This window comes from Hemitrygon akajei, chromosome 4 (genome assembly GCF_048418815.1).
Source record: "Hemitrygon akajei chromosome 4, sHemAka1.3, whole genome shotgun sequence".
NCBI lineage: Eukaryota > Metazoa > Chordata > Chondrichthyes > Myliobatiformes > Dasyatidae > Hemitrygon > Hemitrygon akajei.
Window position 1 is genome coordinate 85617946 of NC_133127.1, and position 19384 is coordinate 85637329.

Below are 19384 nucleotides of genomic sequence, written 5' to 3' on the forward strand. Positions count from 1 at the left end.
TTGTTGTCCCAGTGTTCAATTCTCTAAGTTGCAGGGTGGATAATCAGTCATTAAAACAAATAAAGGCTTTATTAAAAATAATCAGATTTCCTGAGATGGGAAGATTAAACAAAGATTAAAGAACATCTAATGTCACACAAGCACACATGTGGCATCTTCCTTTATGAAGCAAAAGCCAAAACATACACACAGTGGTCACTTTACTGGATACATCTATACACCTGTTCATTAATGCAAATATCTAATCAGCCAATCATGTCGCAGCAACTCAATGCATAAAAGCATGCAGACATGGTCAAGAGGACCATTCTTCAGAATGGGGAAGAAATGTGTTCTAACTGCATCTGACCATGGAATGGGTGTTGGTGCCAGACAGGGTGGTTTAAATACCTCAGAAACTGCTTGGATTTTCATCCACCACCGTCTCCAGGATTTACAGAGAATAGTGTAAAAAACAAAAAGAAAATCCAGTGAGCAGCAGTTCTGTGGGCAAAAACACCTTATTAATAGAGAGGTCAGAGAAGAATGGCCAGGCTAGTTCAAATTGACAGGAAGGTGACAGTAACTCAAATAACCACTCATTACAACGGGTGTGCAAATGGGCATCTCTGAACACACAACACAACGGATCTTGAAGTGCATTGGCTACAGGAGCAGAAGATCATTAACATACAGAAATACACTCAGTGGCCATTTTATTAGGTACCTCCTCTACCTAACAAAGTGGCCACTGAATATGTTAAAACAGTAAACTCTGCAAGCTTCAGTTTGCTGCAGTCCTCCATATAATTTGATCAACATTCTGTTCTTCCAAATATAATACCAACTCTTTGGGATTTGTTGCTGAGCTGACTTTCTCAGTCTGCAAGGTTGATGATACTTTGATGTTACTTCCATATCTGCTTCTGGCAAACAAACATCTTTAATGGTCTACTTCAGAGTGCCAGTTTTTCTGAGATGGGATATAATCCTGAATTATCCCATTTTCTGGAACATGGAGTACGTGAGGTTATCTATGACTTGTGCCACATCTGGTGTTGAACTCATATGAGCTTCATCCTCACCAGGCATCCAGCTCCCAATGGAGGAAGGCCTCTGGCAAATGTTGTCATGATAGTATGCTTGTCTCCTAATGCTCATCACCAATTGCCCATCATTTTTTTCGTGTGCTCTGTATCATCCTACCTTGTTTTAAAACCTCAGTGTCCTAAAATTTAGAGGTTAGGATATTGTCTTGGGTTCAGTGTTCTTGGCATCCCTTGTTTCTATGCTATAAGCCTGGCAACACACCTCAGTTACAGCCATGTTCTTTCTGGTCAGTAGCCTTTCATCAGAACCTTCAAACCACCTTCATTATCCTGAAATGTTAACTATGATTCACTCCACCTTTTCTTCCTGACCTGCTGAGTGCTTTCAACATTTTTTTGACATTTCCATCTTTTGCATTTCTTTGATTTCAAGTATTGAATCTTCACAACATGTACCCTTGTACCTTCACAAGTATCGCCTGCAACTTCTTTAGTATGCAATGAAGTTTATAAAACCAAACATTTTCTGTGCTTTATCATCGATGTACAAATTATGCCAAAACCTTTTTCTGAAGCATATGGCAGCAATGTCATATCTTATCATCAATGTATCACGAGACAGGTTCAGCTGTAGCTATCAGCTTAATTTCTTTGACTGATTGCTCATAGGCATTCAACCGATGCCTATCCACAGCTCACTCAGATAGAGATTTCTTCAGACAGTTGATGAAAGTCTTGTACTCCTTTAGCATTCATTGAGCTCAGCATCTTCTGCACTGTTTTGACTTTGTTGGATCTAGCTTCAGACCATCTCTAGTGACCATCTGATCCATAAACTTCAATTTTTGTTTCTTCCCCTTCAGTTGCACAGGGCTGTCAGGTTTTAGTCATGATCAAGGTCTGTTCCTTCTGCCGCAAAGATGATGATGTCACTTTTTATTGTTTTATCCTTCTAGGATCTTCACATTCTTCTGAAGATCGGGATGGTGTCCATGGCAAATGTGTATACTTTTCTCTCTTAATCTATTTTTTGAAGAATAAACTGGAAGCAAATTTGATATATTGCGGAAATCTCTTCTTTGCAGTAAGAGAACAGCTGAATTAGTGTGGTGAATTATACTTTCTTCAGCTAATTTTTTGTCAATAACACGGTTTTGAGTTTCTGCACCATTCTAACAGGATTGTATTAAGACTACTGCTTATCCCTATATTATGCATATTCTTAATGGAAAATACTCATCAATATAGAGTGTATCTTGAATTCAAAACCGAGAAAACAGTTCCAGCAGCCAAATGTTTTAATTAGCTTACATCCTCTTCAAATGACTAAGAGTTTGAAGAGAGATTCAAAATTATTTAATGTCATTTCCTGTACACAATTGTAAAGGAGAATGTTATACAGTAATTGTCACTCCAGAACTGAAGCAGCACAAAAAATGATAAGATCATGAATATAACAATATAAAAATAAATAATATACAATACATATACGATAGCTTATATACATAGATTGATTGTATGCCCATAAAGTGGCGCTAAGCTGTCCATAAGGTGACTAACAGGAAATAATAATGTGGTCACGAGGAAATCTGCAGATGCTGGAAATTCAAGCAACACACACAAATGCTCGTGGAACACAGCAGGCCAGGCAGCATCTAGAGGGAGAAACACTGTCGACGTTTTGGGCCGAGACCCTTCATCAGGACTAACTGAAAGGAAAGATAGTAAGAGATTTGAAAGTAGGAGGAGGAGAGGAAAATGTGAAATGATAGGAGAAGACCGGAGGGGGTCTAATGGAGTTGGTGGGTTGAGGTTTTTGTCAACCTTTGGGAAAATAACTATTTTTCAGTCTGTTGGTCCTGGTGTGGATGAAACGTAGTTTCCTCCTTAATGGGAGTGGGACAAACAGTCCATGAGCAGGGTGGATGGGATCCTTTATGATGCCACTGGCTTTTTGCCGGCACCTTTCGGTATGTATGTCATTGATGGTGGGTAGGCTGGTGCCAATGAAGTACTTGGCACTTTGACTACCAATTGCAGAGCCTTCCCGTCTCTCGCAATGCAGCTTCTGTGCCACGCAGTGATGCAATTTGTTGGGTTGCTATCTACTGCACATCTGAAGAATGACATGAGTATTGATATCCCATGTCCAGCGCTCGTCAGCCTCCTCAGAAAGTAGGGGTGTTGGTGAGCTTCCCTAACTGTGTGGGATGTGTATTGGGACCATGATCGGTTGTGTGTGATATGTTCTCCCAGGAGTTTGAAACTGCTTATGGTTTCCACTGCTGTGCTGTCAATGTAAGGGGGAATGTGAGTGGTGGGAGTTCTCCTGAAATTGATAACCATCTCTTTTATCTTGTTGACTTTAAGGAAGTGGTTATTGCCTTGTACCAGGCTCAAGCTCTTCCACCTTCTCACTATAGGCCATTTCATCAGTATTGGTGATGAGCCCCACCACTGTTGTATCATCGGTGAACTTGACAACGTGATTTCTGGGGTATTTCACCATGTCGTTCTGTGAACACAGTGTACAGTAATGGGCTCAACACACAGCCCTGGAAGGCACCTGTGTTAACAGTGATGGTGAGGGAGAAGCATTTGTGCATATTGCCTGTCTGAAGTCTGATCATTAGGGAGTCGGACACCTAGATAGTGTAGAAGTATCTGAAATCATCTTAACTCTTGTCTGTAATGATAATACACCCAAAATATTCAAAGCTGTATATGTTTAAATCATCATCTTCAATTTTAATTCTGACATGTGCACATTTTACAGAGTAACATGCATTTACTTTTCCATGTTACATTAGTCATTAATAGATTATGACAAAGTAGGAGCTGATATATCCTTCCATTTCAACAAGATGCCCCTCCTAGCTATCAATGTAACAAACACAATAACATGTTGGTCAGACACAGAAATACCATGGTTATTTTGAGGAATTATTCCAAAAAGCACAGTCAATTTATTAGGTTGTACTTTGATTCTGAGTGCTTTAGAAATTGTTGAAAAGACTGATTTCCAAAACTGTTTTAATAGAGAATATGACCAGAACATATGTGTCAGTGTAGCTATCTCAGTTTTACATCTATCACAATACTTGTCAACATTGGGAAATATTTTACAAAGTCTCTCCTTCGTCAAATGGTAATGATGTACAATTTTAAATTGAATCAGTGAATGAATTGAATCAGCTCCTACTTTGTCACAATGGTTCTCTCAAGTGATGCTGTGTCTTAGCTTGGAGAAAATTGGAAGTCAAACCTTTGGAACTTTTATTTGATTTTGAGAAGAGATGGGGCTCATTTGCTCGTTATTATCATTTCAGTTAACTAATAGATTTCCTCCACGATCTAAATGTAATTTTTTTTTTGATATATCTTTTTTTCTTGTTGGCGGTTTGATGTTTGTTCTTAGAAGCTTTTTGTATGACGCATGGCTCCGGGGTTGTACCTCCAATGAGTTTCTTTTTTTTTCCTCACTTTTCTTGCTTAGTAGGGTTTTTTTTAATTCACAAAAATTTTCAATCCTTAAGATAACTTCTTTTTCGAGGCATTGTAAGTGTTGTTACTTCGATGTACTTGTGCTAATTTTGAATAATAGTAATAATAAAAAGATTTGAAAAGAAAGAATCATTAATGGATGATCGTACACATGACATCGTATGAATTTTGGATTCAGCCACGGGTGCAGTTTCATTAGTGAATGCTATGTTTGTCCACAGCCTATCACTAATATGTTCTGACTTAGGTACTTGGCTGTTACCATGGCATGACCTGTTTCACGAATGAGATGGAGGAAAAGGAAGACACTCTGTCACATATTCTGAATCAGCCTGTCAATTTGTCAGTAATTTTCTCTGCACTTCGTCCTTCATTGATATTCAGGGTGATGTTGATAAGCTTGAGTGGAGCATTCTAAAGTTCTAAAGTGATCCCTGTGTCTAATCCAGTCAAATACTTTCATGCAGTCAGTGCACATACAGTATTATGCTGCTCTTACAACCGCTCAGTCAAGGAATTTGACAGTTGAAAATAGAATAAAGACTGAAGATAGAAAAAATTCTCAACTTATCCTTTTTGAAGGTTTGTTCTGCTATAGAAATAAATACCTAGCTTGATGCAATTCTCAGGATCGATGCCCTATATATCTTGCTGTGTGATTGATAAAGCTTATGTTTCTGTGATCTTCACAGCCTCATAAACTGTACTTTCTTGAGAGAATATAATGTTTTGGTATCTGATAGAAATCCTGTGCATAATACTGTGCCTCAAAACCATACAGACCATTTGTTAATAAATCTATTTAGGGCATTTTGTGGAATATACCTTTGAGTTTGCTATGATGAACTTTTCTTAAATGCCCTGCCTATTAATTTAAAATATAATCTACGCTAAATTTTGACCAATAGATAACAAAATATGTTTTAGCAATAAGGTACTATTTCATCTTGTTATTTACAATCCTTGTTTCTTGGGCAATTATGCATGTCGTGCACATTTTTGTTTGCTGGAATCAAAGTCCAAATATCCAGGGGATGTATATCGCATCCAGCAGGGCCAATCAGCTTGACAGGCTGGGTGGCTACAAAATGAGGAGAGCAGACTCCTGCTGGGTGAATGACTGAGTGAAGAAGAAGAAGGAAACTTAAGGAGTAAAGCCTCCTTGACGCATGTCCAAGTCTCAGAACAAAGGATGGCGATCAGTGAAACTATTAAGTTTTGTCTGTGGACAGCTGAGGAGTCTCAACCTGAAACATTGACTGTCCAGTTTCCTCCGCAGATGCTCCCTGGCCTCTGTGTTTCTCCAGTATTTTGTTGGTTGGATGTAGATATAGTAGTTGGTTAACCAGCTGATCATTGATCTTGAACTGTTAGCAGATTGGTCAAACAGTTACCAATTTTAACTTTTTCTTTGTGAGCTGAATGAATTATCATCCAGCAAATAAGATTTGGCAGGCTCTATATGGTGTCTTGGGAGATGGGGATTTGGCAGGGAGAGATTGACACTGATTGCAAGTTAACCTTTAGGGAATCCTGCACAAAGGCACCCAACTCTCTTTGCACCTTTGATTTCTGAATTTTCTCTCCAAAATCCTGCCTTCCCCTTGTATCCCTTCATGCTCTAACTGATCAAAATTCTATCAACCTCTTCCTTAAATATACTCAATGACTTGGCCTCCACATCTACCTGTGGCAACAAACTCCACAGATCCACCACTCTCTGGCTAAAGAAATTCCTCCTCAGCTCTGTTCTAATAGGATGCACACTAATTCTGAGGTTGTGTCCTCTGGTCCTAGACTCCCCCACTATAGGAATCATACTCTCCACATTCACTTTATCCAGACCTTTCAATATTCAATAGGTTGCAAAGAGATCCCTCCTCATTCTTTTAAATTCCAGTGAGTACAGGCCCAGAGCTATCAAACACTCCTCATTTGTCAACCCTTTCAATTCTGAGATCATTCCTGTGAATCTCCTCTGGACCCTCTCCAATGCCAGCACATCTTTTCTTAGATAAGGAGCGCAACACTGCTTATAATACATCAAGTGCAGTTTGACCAATGTCTTATAAAGCTTCAGAATTATCTCCTTGCTCTTGTATTCTAGTCCGCATGAAATTAATGTCAACATTGCATTTTCCTTCCATATCACTGGCTCAACCCTGCAAGTTAACCTTTAATGAAACTTTCATGGGACCCCCGGTTCCTCCTTCAGTCCTGACTTTTGAAATTTTCCCCATTTAAGAAATACTTTATGCCTTTATTCCTTCTGCCAAAATGCATGACCATACTCTTCCTACATTATATTCCAATAGCCACATCTTTGCCCATTCTCCCAATCTAATTTCCTTTGTAAGCACACTGGTTCCTCACCCGTCCCTCTACATATCTTTGTGTCATCCACAAACTCGACCACAAAGCCATCAATTCTGTCATCCAAATCACTGACGTACAAACATGAAGTGGTCCCATCATCATCACCTGCAGCATATATGTGACCTGAATGAAAACTGGACTACTTTCTCTGGAGCAACAGAGGCTTAAAGGATATCTGATGAAGGTTTATAAGATTATGAATGCTGTAGATAAATGGCCAGTATCTTTTTTCCCATGGCTCGTGTCTAATACCAGACTGCATGCGTTTAAGATGGCGGGGTATAAAATAAAAGATGAGTAGGGCAAGTTTTTACACGGAGAGTGACGGGTGCCTGGAATAGGCTAACAGGGGTGTTGGAGGAGGCAAAAATGATAGAGGCTCTTGGGTAAGCACATGAACATGCAAGAAATAGACGAATATTGATGTAGGGTAGGTGGCATTTGATTACTAATTTATTGAGTTCAGTACAACACTGTGAACCAAAGGGCCTGCTCCTGTGTAAATGTTCAGTATTCTATATTGTAGGGTAAGGGGCTGGAAGCAGGCATTGCAAGGAGTGGCAAGGTGGGACCATAGGTGAGGGAATGGCCAAGCATGAGAGACCACAGGAGCTGGAGTGAGTGTTACAATTCCTGACGTTGGAGGCACCTTACAGGCTGAATGCAGTCTCTGCTGGTATTGGTTTGTGAAAACTCTTGTGGAGTTGGTATCTCTGCCTATTTCATTTAGCATTAGTCACACGTGTTAATGATATTTCATTGACACACCCAATGAATAGATAAACATTTGTCCTTTAACAGTGTTTGTGTAGATGTTACTTATCTTTTAAAATTCCTTTAGGGAGAAACCTGGTTTCACACAGAACAGTGCATAGACACAGTTTGTTTTAAAGCCTTTAAAAGCATGAAAGACTTATTTAGTACCAATTAAAGGAAATATGGAGCTTTACTGCTGGTTGGCTTTAAGCATAGATGGCGCTAAAAATAGTTATAGTGGACATGGCATTTGAGGAATGAATTCATTCAGTCGAGGCCCAGTTAGGAACTCAGCAAGAAATAATGAAAGGACCAAGTTAACTTCAAACAGCAGTCACAGGCTATTAGCAGGCATTGCCACTCTGAACGTATACTGTATTGTAATAGGAGAAAGAGACAAGGGGTAACAATGCACCAACTGACTAGGCACGCACCAACTTTGTCATCTTACCTGGGAAATCAAAGCATTGGCATGCCAAAAGTGATAATGACACTTGACTACTTTCCACGCGAAGTTACAAGATTGCCTGGATTAATTTGCTTGCAATTTATCATTGCATTATTTAGATACACTTCTATGTTAATATAAAAATAGAAGATGTTGGACATGCTCAACAGGTCAGACAGCATCTGTGGAAAAGGACAAAGGCAGATATCGAGCAGAGCTAGGAAAGGTGAGAGAGCAAGCATGTTTTAAGTTGTAGACAAGAGAGTGGGGTGGAGATTAAAGTAATGGTGGCCACCAAGAGGAATTACATGATCAGATGCTGTTGTTTCCAATTGTTTCCTATTGAGAGAGGCTGGTGAAGGCTTTTACTTGCAACTGATCTGTCTGCAGGAGCATGCGAATGAGGAGAAACATAAATGCTCTAAGGTACTAAAACAATGCAGTTGCTGGAAATTTGAAATGAACAAGAATGTTGCAAAGGCCCAGCAAGTCAGGCAGCACCTACGAAGAGATTTTAAAAAGGGCAGATAATGTAACAGTTGAAGTGTCTTGGCCCAAAACATCAACTCTTTATTTATTTCCATAGCCAGTGCCTGACCTGCAGATTTGCACTAGTATTTTGTATGTAGGACTCTGGATTTCCAGCATCTGCAGAATCTCTTGTGTTAGTGTTACAGTTATAGGCTCGATGTCAGGCAGACTAGATGGGACACAAATTGGGAACTGTTGAATTTACAGCTGAGTCCTCAAAGCTCTGCCATACTCAGATGAACATTGGAATGCTACTTCTTTATTTTCATTCAAGTAATGTGAGAGGACAAAGAGCGAGGTCAGAATCGGATGGGATGGAGAATTAGTGACAGGCAACTGGAAGCTGAGTACCCCTGTCTGACAGAACAGAAGTGTTCTTCACAGCTAACACTGTGTTTGATTTCTTCAATGTAGGAGAGACCACATTGTGAACACCGAATTGATAGAGCTATAAGAGTATCAATGTTCACTTTGAATGGTGAGAAGAGGTAACAAACAAATACTGTATCTTCTACTGCTGCATGGGAGATTACATAGCAAAAGGGAGTGGTTCTTGTAGACTGGAAGAGTGAACTCAGGAGCCATAGAAGGAATGGTCCCTTTGGAATGCCGAACTGAAGAGGAGGAGCAGATGGGTCTTCGGTATCATTTAGAGAAGATGGTCTTTTCAGTATGAAGGCTGGTGGGATGCAAGGTGAGAAACAAGGAGCTATCCTTTCTAAGAGTATAGAGAGGAAAAGAATGGGGCATGGAGCAAACATGAGGAAATCTGCAGATGCTGGAAATTCAAACAGCAACACGCACAAAATGGTGGTGGAACACAGCAGGCCAGGCTGCATCTATAGGAGAAGCACTGTCGACGTTTCGGGCCGAGAACCTTCGTCATGACTAACCGAAAGGAAAGATAGTAAGAGATTTGAAAGTAGTGGGGGGAGTGGGAAATGCGAAATGATAGCAGAAGACTGGAGAGGGTGGGATGAAGCTAAGAGCTGGAAAGGTTGATTGGTGAAAGTGATACCGAGCTGAAGAAGGGAAAGGATCATGGGACAGGAGGCCTAGGGAGAAAGAGAGGGGGAGGGGAGCACCAAAGGGAGATGGAGAACAGGCAAACAACTAAATATGTCAGGGATGGGGTAAGAAGGGGAGGAGGTGCATTAACGGAAGTTAGAGAAGTCAATGTTCATGCCATCAGGTTGGAGGCTACCCAGCCGGTATATAAGGTGTTGTTCCTCCAACCTGTGTTTGGATTCATTTTGACAGTAGAGGAGGCCATGGATAGACATATCAGAATGGGAATGGGACGTGGAATTAAAATGTGTGGCCACTGGGAGATCCTGCTTTTTCTGGCGGACCAAGCGTAGGTGTTCAGCGAAACGGTCTCCCGGTCTGCGTCGAGTCTCACCAATATATAAAAGGCCACACCGGGAGCACTGGACGCAGTATACCACACCAGCGGACTCACAGGTGAAGTGTCGCCTCACCTGGAAGGACTGTCTGGGGCCCTGAATGGTGGTGAGGGAGGAAGTGTAAGGGCAGGTGTAGCACTTGTTCCACTTACAAGGATAAGTGCCAGGAGGGAGATCGGTGGGAAGGGATGGGGGGGGGGGGGGGGATGAGTGGACAAGGGAGTCTCCAAGGGAGTGATCCCTGCGGAAAGCAGAAAGGGGGGGGAGGGAAAGATATGCTTGGTAGTAGGATCCTGTTGGAGGTGGTGGAAGTTACAGAGAATTATACGTTGGACCTGGAGGCATGAACATTGACTTCTCTAACTTCCATTAATGCCCCTCCTCCCCTTCTTACCCCATCCCTAACATACTTAATTGTTTGCCTTTTCTCCATCTCCCTCTGGTGCTTCCCCACCCCCCCCCCCCCTTTCTTTCTCCCGAGGACTCCCGTCCCATGATCCTTTCCCTTCTCCAGCTCGGTCTCACTTTCGCCAATCACCTTTCCAGCTCTTAGCTTCATCCCACCCGCTCCGGTCTTCTCCTATCATTTCGCGTTTCCCCCTCCCCCCACTACTTTCAAATCTCTTACTATCTTTCCTTTCGGTTAGTCCTGACGAAGGGTCTCGGCCCGAAACGTCAACAGTGCTTCTCCTATAGATGCTGCCTGGCCTGCTGTGTTCTACCTGCATTTTGTGTGTGTTGGGGCATGGAGCAGATGGGTCTGACAGTCTTATCAATTGTGGTGGAAAGCAAGCCAGGATCAGGGAAGGCATTTCAGAAGCACTTATGAGCAAGGTGTTATCTTCAGAATGGATTGAACGGAGCCAGAGAAAATTGAAAAATTGAATTGTCCTATTAAGTAGCATTGGAGAACAGGGGTAGGATGGGGGCATGGAGGTTCAGTTAAGATAGCTGTGAGAGCCTCCAGTCTTGCAATGGATATCAAATACTTAATTTCAGCTGAGATAGAGTGAGTGGTGAACCATGTGAAACTGAGAGGAGGAGGAAAGTTCAGCTGCAAACCTATGAAATGTTCCGTTCTGTAGGAATGTAGAAGAGCAGGAAGAAGAACCAGTACAATGATCAAAGCACAGGAAATAAGTGAAACAAAGCAAGTGGCCTGAGAAGAACTGGTGTTTGTATCTCATACAGGCTGACTTCGTCTGGATCCTTGTGAATTCAGTGAAGTTCCGCAATTTGGGAATGAATACAGTCATGTAGAACAGTGGAGTGGGGCTAGTTGGGACTCTATTCATTAAAGGGTATCTTGGTGTGAATTATTTAGAGCCAGGAAACTGGAAACTGTCAAAATGACAAAGATCAGCAGAGGTTTTATAAATCTAAGTGGGCAGACAGTGAACAAATAGGCAAGAATTAGTGGAAAGAGGCACACTTGGTGAGTCAAGAACTGACTGATCTGCTGGACAGTCCTATTTGTTTGTATTGGGAATGAGGCAGAAGCAGACTATGTGAATCTGGGAAACAATGAGACTGGAGTCTGTAAAGGGAAGTTCTGAAGAAGTGAGGTCAGTGACAGCCTGGAAGACAACAGCTTGATATGTTACAAATGCTTTATCCAAATATACATTCATTTTTTAAAGGTTTTTCTATTCATTCCAGATATCAGTTATTCCCTTTCATTTGCTTATAAGTTGGTGTGCATTCCATATTCCATTCTGCTAGTGGATACGAGTGGAATTGTGATGTGAATGCTGCGACAGTGTCCTGCAAGCTGGGGATCTTTGTGCCTCTTTGCCATAATATAATGTGCTAGCACAGCAGCACTGAATTGACATTGTTTTCAACAGCCATATGAAAGTAAACCAGGAAGAAATATAAAGAAGTCATCACAATGAAATAGACATAGGTAAACAATGGCTTCCTTGGAGTGTGTGCTTTCAGGCTTCTGTACCTCCTACCTGATGATAACAGTGAGAAAAGGGCATGCCCTGGGTGCTGGAGGTCTTTAATAATGGACGCTGCCTTTCTGAGACACTGTTCCTTGAAGATGTCCTGGGTACTTTGTAGGCTAGTGCCCATGATGGAGCTGACAAAATTTTACAACCTTCTGCAGCTACTTTCGGTCCTGTGCAGTAGCCCCTCCGTACCAGACAGTGATGCAGCCTGTCAGAATGCTCTCCATGGTACATCTATAGAAGTTTTTGAGTGTATTTGTTGACATGCCAAATATCTTCAAACTCCTAACAAAGAATAGCCACTGTCTTGCCTTCTTTATAACTGCATCAATATGTTGGGACCAGGTTAGATCCTCCGAGACCTTGATACCCAGGAACCTGAAACTGCTCATTCTCTCCACTTCTGATCCTTCTATGAGGATTGGTATGTGTTCCTTTGTCTTACCCTTCCTGACGTCCACAATCAGTTCTTTCATCTTACTGACGTTGAGTGCCAGGTTGTTGCTGCGGCACCATTCCACTAGTTGGCATATCTCACTCCTGTGCGCCCTCTCGTCACCACCTGAGTTCCTACCAACAATGGTTGATTACTAAGGGGTCAATGTGAGGGAGTATCATAAAACTATTAAGAAATACCAATATGAAAAACAAGATTCACAAAGTTCTATGGAAGGAGATGTTGTTGGATTGCAATTCAGCCCAGATCAAGGGGAAGATTGGATGGGATGGGTGTCAAGAAAGCTGGAGTTCACAGCAGAATTGGGAAGGACAAAATCAGGGTGGGATTGGAATGATAAGAGTAAAGAGTGGATCAGTAGAGTAAGATTCAGCATAGACCTCAGGTATTATGGCTGGCTTGAAAGGGTAGACCAGAATCTTTTTCCCCAGGGTAGAAATTTTGAATGCTCAAGGGCATAGCTTTAAAGTGAGAAAGTGAAAAGCCGAAACAGGATGCATGGGGCAAGCTTTGCTTTTACGCAGAGACTGCTAGGCTCCTGGAATACTCTTCCAAGGGTGGCAGCAGAAGCAAATAGGATAGTGGCATTCAAGAGGCTTTTAGACATGCATATGAAAATGCAAGGAATAGAGGTATTGGTCTAATTTGGCATTATGCTTGGCATGGATGTTGTAGGCTGAAAGGCCCATTCCTGGTGTTGGTCTGTGTTCCATACCAGGAATGGAAAGATAGATCTCAGAGAGCAGGAGCGAAATGGTGTAGATCATGACTGGATGGGATATGTGGAGGTCCAGACTGGCTTGAGAAAGAAGGGGTCAGACTGTGACCAGAAGGGTGGTGACCAGGATTGAACTGGAATTAAATTGATCAGTGCAGGATGGAAAGGGAAGGGATCACTGGTGGTCAGATAGAATTGGAAGCGTAGGAGTCTTGAGAGGATTAGATTAGAAGGTATAAAACAAAAGAGATAAAAATTAAGAAAAAACAATAGATGTTGGAAATCTTAGTTAAAAAATGGAAAATGCTGGAAACTCATTAAGTCTGAGGACCTTTTGTCAGAACTGGGATAAAGGACAAACAAATTAGCTTTAAACTGAGGGATGGATATGACATAGGGATTATCTCAGACAAGATGAGACTGAAGTTATCTTGATGATTTGTTGATGAAGTTAAATAGCTGATAGGTTAATGAGCAAAGGTAGAGAGAAATAAACAAAGAAAGGAGCATTCACCAGTCCATCCACCAATCTATTGGCAATGACTGTTGAAGTACTAAAGGTAATCAGATAACCTGATATTTCCCCTTCAATCAGCACTGCCAAAGCATTCAGCTGATTGCAGTGACCAACATCTTATTAGCAGGCACTTTTGTCAAAGTGATGGTGTCTGTATTTCTCAAAGTAACTGAGTATACATGAAATCCTTTGAAACATTGACTGATCAGTCTTATTTAAAAGTTTAATATCTCAGAGCTTTTTCACTTGGGATTCTTCAGGACCTGCTGTGCTCAAGAGAGATTCAATATTTAATTTTACAGCAATATTTTTCTGTGGTGGCAGTGTAAGCAGTTTTCACCACTGGCATTGGTTACAAGATTAAAGCACAGAGGATGTACATTGAGGGAATGAAAGCTTCGAGCCAGACTGGCACAGTACACGAGAAGAGGAAACTGTATTCGGTGTTGGAAAGTACCAGGTTCAACTGAGTAACAGTTATGTCACACAGAGTGTTAAAGGCAAGGGAATTCAAAAGTACACTTGTAAATAAATTGATACACGTTGTTTTTATTTCCAGTGTGACTCAGTTGGGCAAAGTCAAGAGACATTCCTCTTTCCACCCTGTCACATAAAAATGCCATTCCCTTCTTTTTGTTCCTCCGTCTCTATCGCATCTGCTCTCAGTATGAGGTTTTTCATTCCAGAACTACTGAGATGTCCTCCTTCTTCAAAGAAAGGGGCTTCCCTTCCTCCACCATCAATTACCTACATCTCTTCTATTTTGAGCACATCTGCCTTCCTGCCCTCACCCCATCCTCCCACTACCACACCTGTGATAGGGTTCCTCTTGTCCTCACCTACCACCTCACTAGCCTCCGCATCCAGCACATAAATCTCTGCAAATTAAAAACAGGATCCCACCACCGGGCACATAATTCCCCCTCCCTCCGCTTTCTGCAGGGATCGCTCTCTGTGCAGCTCCGTTGTCTATTCATCCCTCTGCACGGATCTCCGTCCTGGTACTTATCCTTGCAAGTGGAACAAGTGCCACACCTGCTCCTTCACTTCCTTCCTCACTTCCTTTCTCACTACCATTCAGGGTCCCAAACAGTCCTTCCAGGTGAGGCGACACCTCACCTGTGAGTCTGTTGGGGTCTTCTACTGTATCAGTGCTCCCAGTGTGGCCTCCTGTATATCAGTGAGACTCGATGCAAGGTGGGAGACCATTTCGCCGAGCACCTTCGCTCCGATGAGGCTGCACTCAGTTTGGAGGAGCAACACCTTAGATTCTGTCTGGGTAGCCTCCAACCTGATGGCATAAACATCAATTTCTCAAACTTCAGTAATTGCACCCCCCTTTCACCATTCCCCATTCCTGTTTCCCTCTTTCACCTCATCTCCTTACCTGCCCATCACCTCCCTCTGGTGCTCCCTCAATTTCCTTTTCTTCCATGGTCTTCTGTCCTCTCCTATAAAATTTCCCCTTCTGCAACACTTTATCTCTTTCGCCAGTCAACTTCCTGGCTCTTTACTTTACCCCCTCTCCTTCTCTCAGTTTCATCTATCACCTACCACCTTGTGTTTCTTCCTTCCCTCCTCCCCCACCTTCTTACTCTGACTTTTTGTAGTCCTTTCCCCTCCTGATGACGGTTTGGGCCCGAAACGACAACTGTTTAAGTTTTTTCATAGATGCTGCCTGACCTGCTGAGTTCTTCCAGCGTTTTGTGTGTGTTACTTTAGATTTCCGGCATCTGCAGATCTTCTCATGTTTGTGAGACATAACAGTTGTCCATTTCAATACCAGTCTTCAGTTTTGGCCTTATTTCCAGTACTGTTCCTATTGTATAATATTGCTAATAATCTAAGATTGAAAGATTTACTGTGGCACCACAAAAATTTGATGCCCCTCTCAAGTTCTCAATTCATATTCCAACAGAGCTCTTCACTCCAACTAGAAACCCATTAGTATCCTTTCATCTAGTACCATGGATGGGACAGTAGTGCAGTGGTTAACACAACACTTTACAGAATAGGTGACCCGACTTCATTTCCCACCGCTGCCTGTAAGGAGTTTGTACGTTCTCCCTCTGACCTTATTGGTACCATCCTAGCGCTTCGGTTTCCTCCCACAGTCCAAAGATGAGCCGCTTGGTGGGTTAATTATTCATGCTAAATTGTTCCTTGATTAGGCTAGGAATAAATTGGGGGATTGCTGAATAGTTTGGCTCGAAGGGCCATGAGGACCTATTCTGCATTCTGTCTCAAAGGTTCAAAGGTCCAATTTAATGTCAGAGAAATGTATACAATATGCATCCTGAAATGCTTTTTCTTCACAAACGTTCACGAAGACAGAGAAGTGCCACAAAGAATAAACGACAGATAAACGTAAGAACCCCAAACTCCACCCCCCCCAGCTCCCCTCCCTCCTGCGCATAAGCGGCAGCAAGCAACAATCCCCCTCCCCACACTGGCAAAAAAAAGCAACCATTGTCACTGCCACCAAGCACTCGAGCATGAGCAAGCAGTCGCAAAGACACAAACTTGCAGTTACCCCAAAGACTGGGCGTTTCACCCGGCGTTTGACATAAGTTCTCTCTCTCCCTAATAAGGGAGAAGGAGGTGTCTCCATTTTCCCGGTGAGCGGGGTGACATAACAAACAACTCGCTGGTTTATGATGTTAAAAGTCCATAACGTCGCTTTTTCTGAGCTCTGTTCCCAAAGATCTCAAATCCCAGATCTTTGGGCACACAGCAGTAGATTTTCCGACTCCCCCCCGATGACACACGGGTCCCCTGCTGTGACACCGACCCTCGATCTGCACTTCTCTAGAGCCCCAAGATCCTCAGCTTCCAAATCCGAGCCAGACTCTCAGGCCGAACCTTTGGCAAGCTGAAAAACGGCCGGTCCTGAAACCCCGAGAACGGGTCCAGTTATCACAAAGAACCAAAGTCAGCGTGTAACTCCTGGTCAGGGTCTTCAAAAGAACCCTGCAAAGGAAAAATAAAGATATTACAGATGGAAATAGAGCTGGTTCTGAAGATGCAAGCAAAGGAGTTGCCGTTTAGCTCCATCTTAACTTCGCTCCACCTCCTCTTTCCTCAATAAATAAATCAATAAAATCTGCAGTGCAGGTCTCAGATGACTGTTCATGGAATTTCATAGATGTTCTGTGGGAATGTGGCCAATTATGTGCTCAAGACACTGAAGTTTTTGGGTCATGTTTATTGGGATTACCCAGATTAAAAATCTGATCAGCTGGTGTTCATTAATGGCAACAAACTCAGCAATTAAGTTAACCAATAGCCAAAGCCTAGTTTCTAAACATTGGACTGCTTGTATTGTGTGATAACCCACAAAATGCAAAATAATGGCTTAGTCGCCACACAAAGTAGATGAAAATATATTCTGAGTTGCACACGTTGAAATAAGCAGAAAACTTGATTGTATATGGATAGATCCATAATTTTAAAATCGGAATGTCAGTATTGATTGATTCCTGCCAAGTAGATTTGAAAAAAAGTGGCCTCTCAATTCAGGTGCTTTTGTGTATACAGAATATATATTCAGAAAATGAATTAATAAGGTGATTCTAAATTGACATTTACAGAACATCTTGGTAAGCACTTGTTGCCCTTAGGGCCCAGATTTATTATTACACAGGAGATTTTTCTTCTTCCTTATATTACGTCGGAAGAATTATCTTTGGAATCAGTAAACAGAAAATTGAGCAATTTGTGTAGTCACTTTATGAGATAGTGTGTTCCATGAGGAAACTTAGCGAATACACCATCTCAATATTTACAATTTTGAACCAGATTTTTTTTCCTCTGAGATTGCAGTTTCATAGCTAATAACAGTTATGAGTAACACACTTCAGAGATGATATATTGAGCATGGAAGGTATCTAATGCAGGGTTATCAGAGTTTTACAGGATCCTTGCGAATTAACTAGTGTGGAAGGCTGCATAAGTTTGGCTGATATTTCACTGTTTATTAAGTCAAGGAGATAGTAATTTGAGGAGCCAGTTAACAAATAACTGGATTTGTTCAGATTGAAGTAGAAAAAAGTTTTAAATTCTGAACAATTTTAAAAAGTGACAAAAGTTGAAATCAAAAAATTATAATTAAACTTAATATCATATCATTCAGTTATGCGGAAGATTGTTCTTTTTGTAACAGAGGGGAGGAAAGAACCCTCTTCCTCATAAGGCATGAAAACGAGGTCAATTGAACTTTTAGTGTTTCTTTTATTACTGAAGGAACATTAAATACATTTGGAGCTGAGATTCTCAACTCTAAAATCTGAAGGAAGAATGAATGAAAGCAGAAGGATTTTACTGGTTGTTGGGGGCCTGCTCTTGTGCACTTTCTGGTAGTACTCTTTTCAACCTACGCATTCTGCAAGTAGAGTCCCAAAAGGCTTAGATAGTTTTATTAGCATTTTCCAAAATATCAATATTGCATAATTGTAATTATGCTCTGTAATATGGATTATTTTTAAGAATTTTCTGGGAGACTTATGAACATTTTGCAGCTTCCTAAGAAGTGTATTAAAATGTCACATACAGTTCTTCTGCATGTTGCCTTTGGTGTGAAATTTTGATTCGTAGAAACAATTTTGTTGGTTCTTTTTTATGCCCTTATACATTCCCAGGTGCATGCAGAGAAGATCTATAGTTTCAACTTGTAGTTCACATGGAACGGTGTAACAAGCGCTAACTTTAGGATATCTGCAGGCAACATTTATTCCCCTTTTGGGGTGCATTAATAAGTGCACCCCTTGTAGTATAACATGATTTTAACATAATGTAACAGTTTAACATGGGGAATTGAGCAGAGGCACAAAGATCAAGATTGGCAGCTGGAAAAGAAGCAGAGGGGTGGGTGTGGGAGATGTCAGCAAAAAAAAATTATATTCACCTGGGTGTTAAGGAAATTATGTTTCAGGAGAGCACAGCGGTGCAGTGTGTTGGTGCCACACAAATTCTACAATCTGGGATAGATCCTGACCTCAGGTTCTGTTTGTGTGAAATTTACACATTCTCCTTGTAGCCATATGTATTTCCCTTGGTTGATCATTTTCAGTCAAATCCCAAAGACATGCTAGTTGCTAGGTTAATTGGTTTGTCTATTTTGTAAGCAGTGTAGGTTAGTGCTAAGAAAATTAGAGGAGCGGGGGAGTTCAAGGGGATGTAGAGCAAAATGGTTACAGGGAAATAAGGTCAAAGTAAATTTATTATCAAAGTGCTTTCAGTATATGTCATCACATGCAAACCTGAGATTTGTTTTCTTATGAGAAAATCAGTAAATCTAAGAAAGGCAATAGAATCATTGGAAGACCGTGCCCAATGTGCAAAAGGCAACAAACTGTGCAAGTACAGTACAGAAAATTACATAGACAAACAAACAAATAAATAAATAGCGAACATGAGATGAAGAGTCCTTGAAAGTAAGTCCATAGGTCGTGGGAACAATTCAGTGATGGGGAAAGTGAAGTTGAATAAAGCTATCCCCTCTGTCTCAAGATCCTGATGGCTGCAGGGTATTAACTGTTCCTGAAACTGGTGGTGTGGGTCCTGAGGCTCCTGTGCCTTCTTCCTTATAGTAAATGAAGAACAGGGCTGATGAGGATGTTGTGAGAGCTCAATATGCTTAATAAGAAAATGTGAGAAATAATTCTCTTAACTGGATGAGATATTTGATGA

General features: G+C 41.5%; 1 protein-coding gene across 2 annotated transcripts in view; it reads left to right on the plus strand.

Annotated features, from left to right (window-relative positions):
* Nucleotides 1-19384, plus strand: part of fstl5 (follistatin-like 5) — a 793070-nt gene that overhangs the window by 228141 nt on the left and 545545 nt on the right. The window lies entirely within an intron of this gene.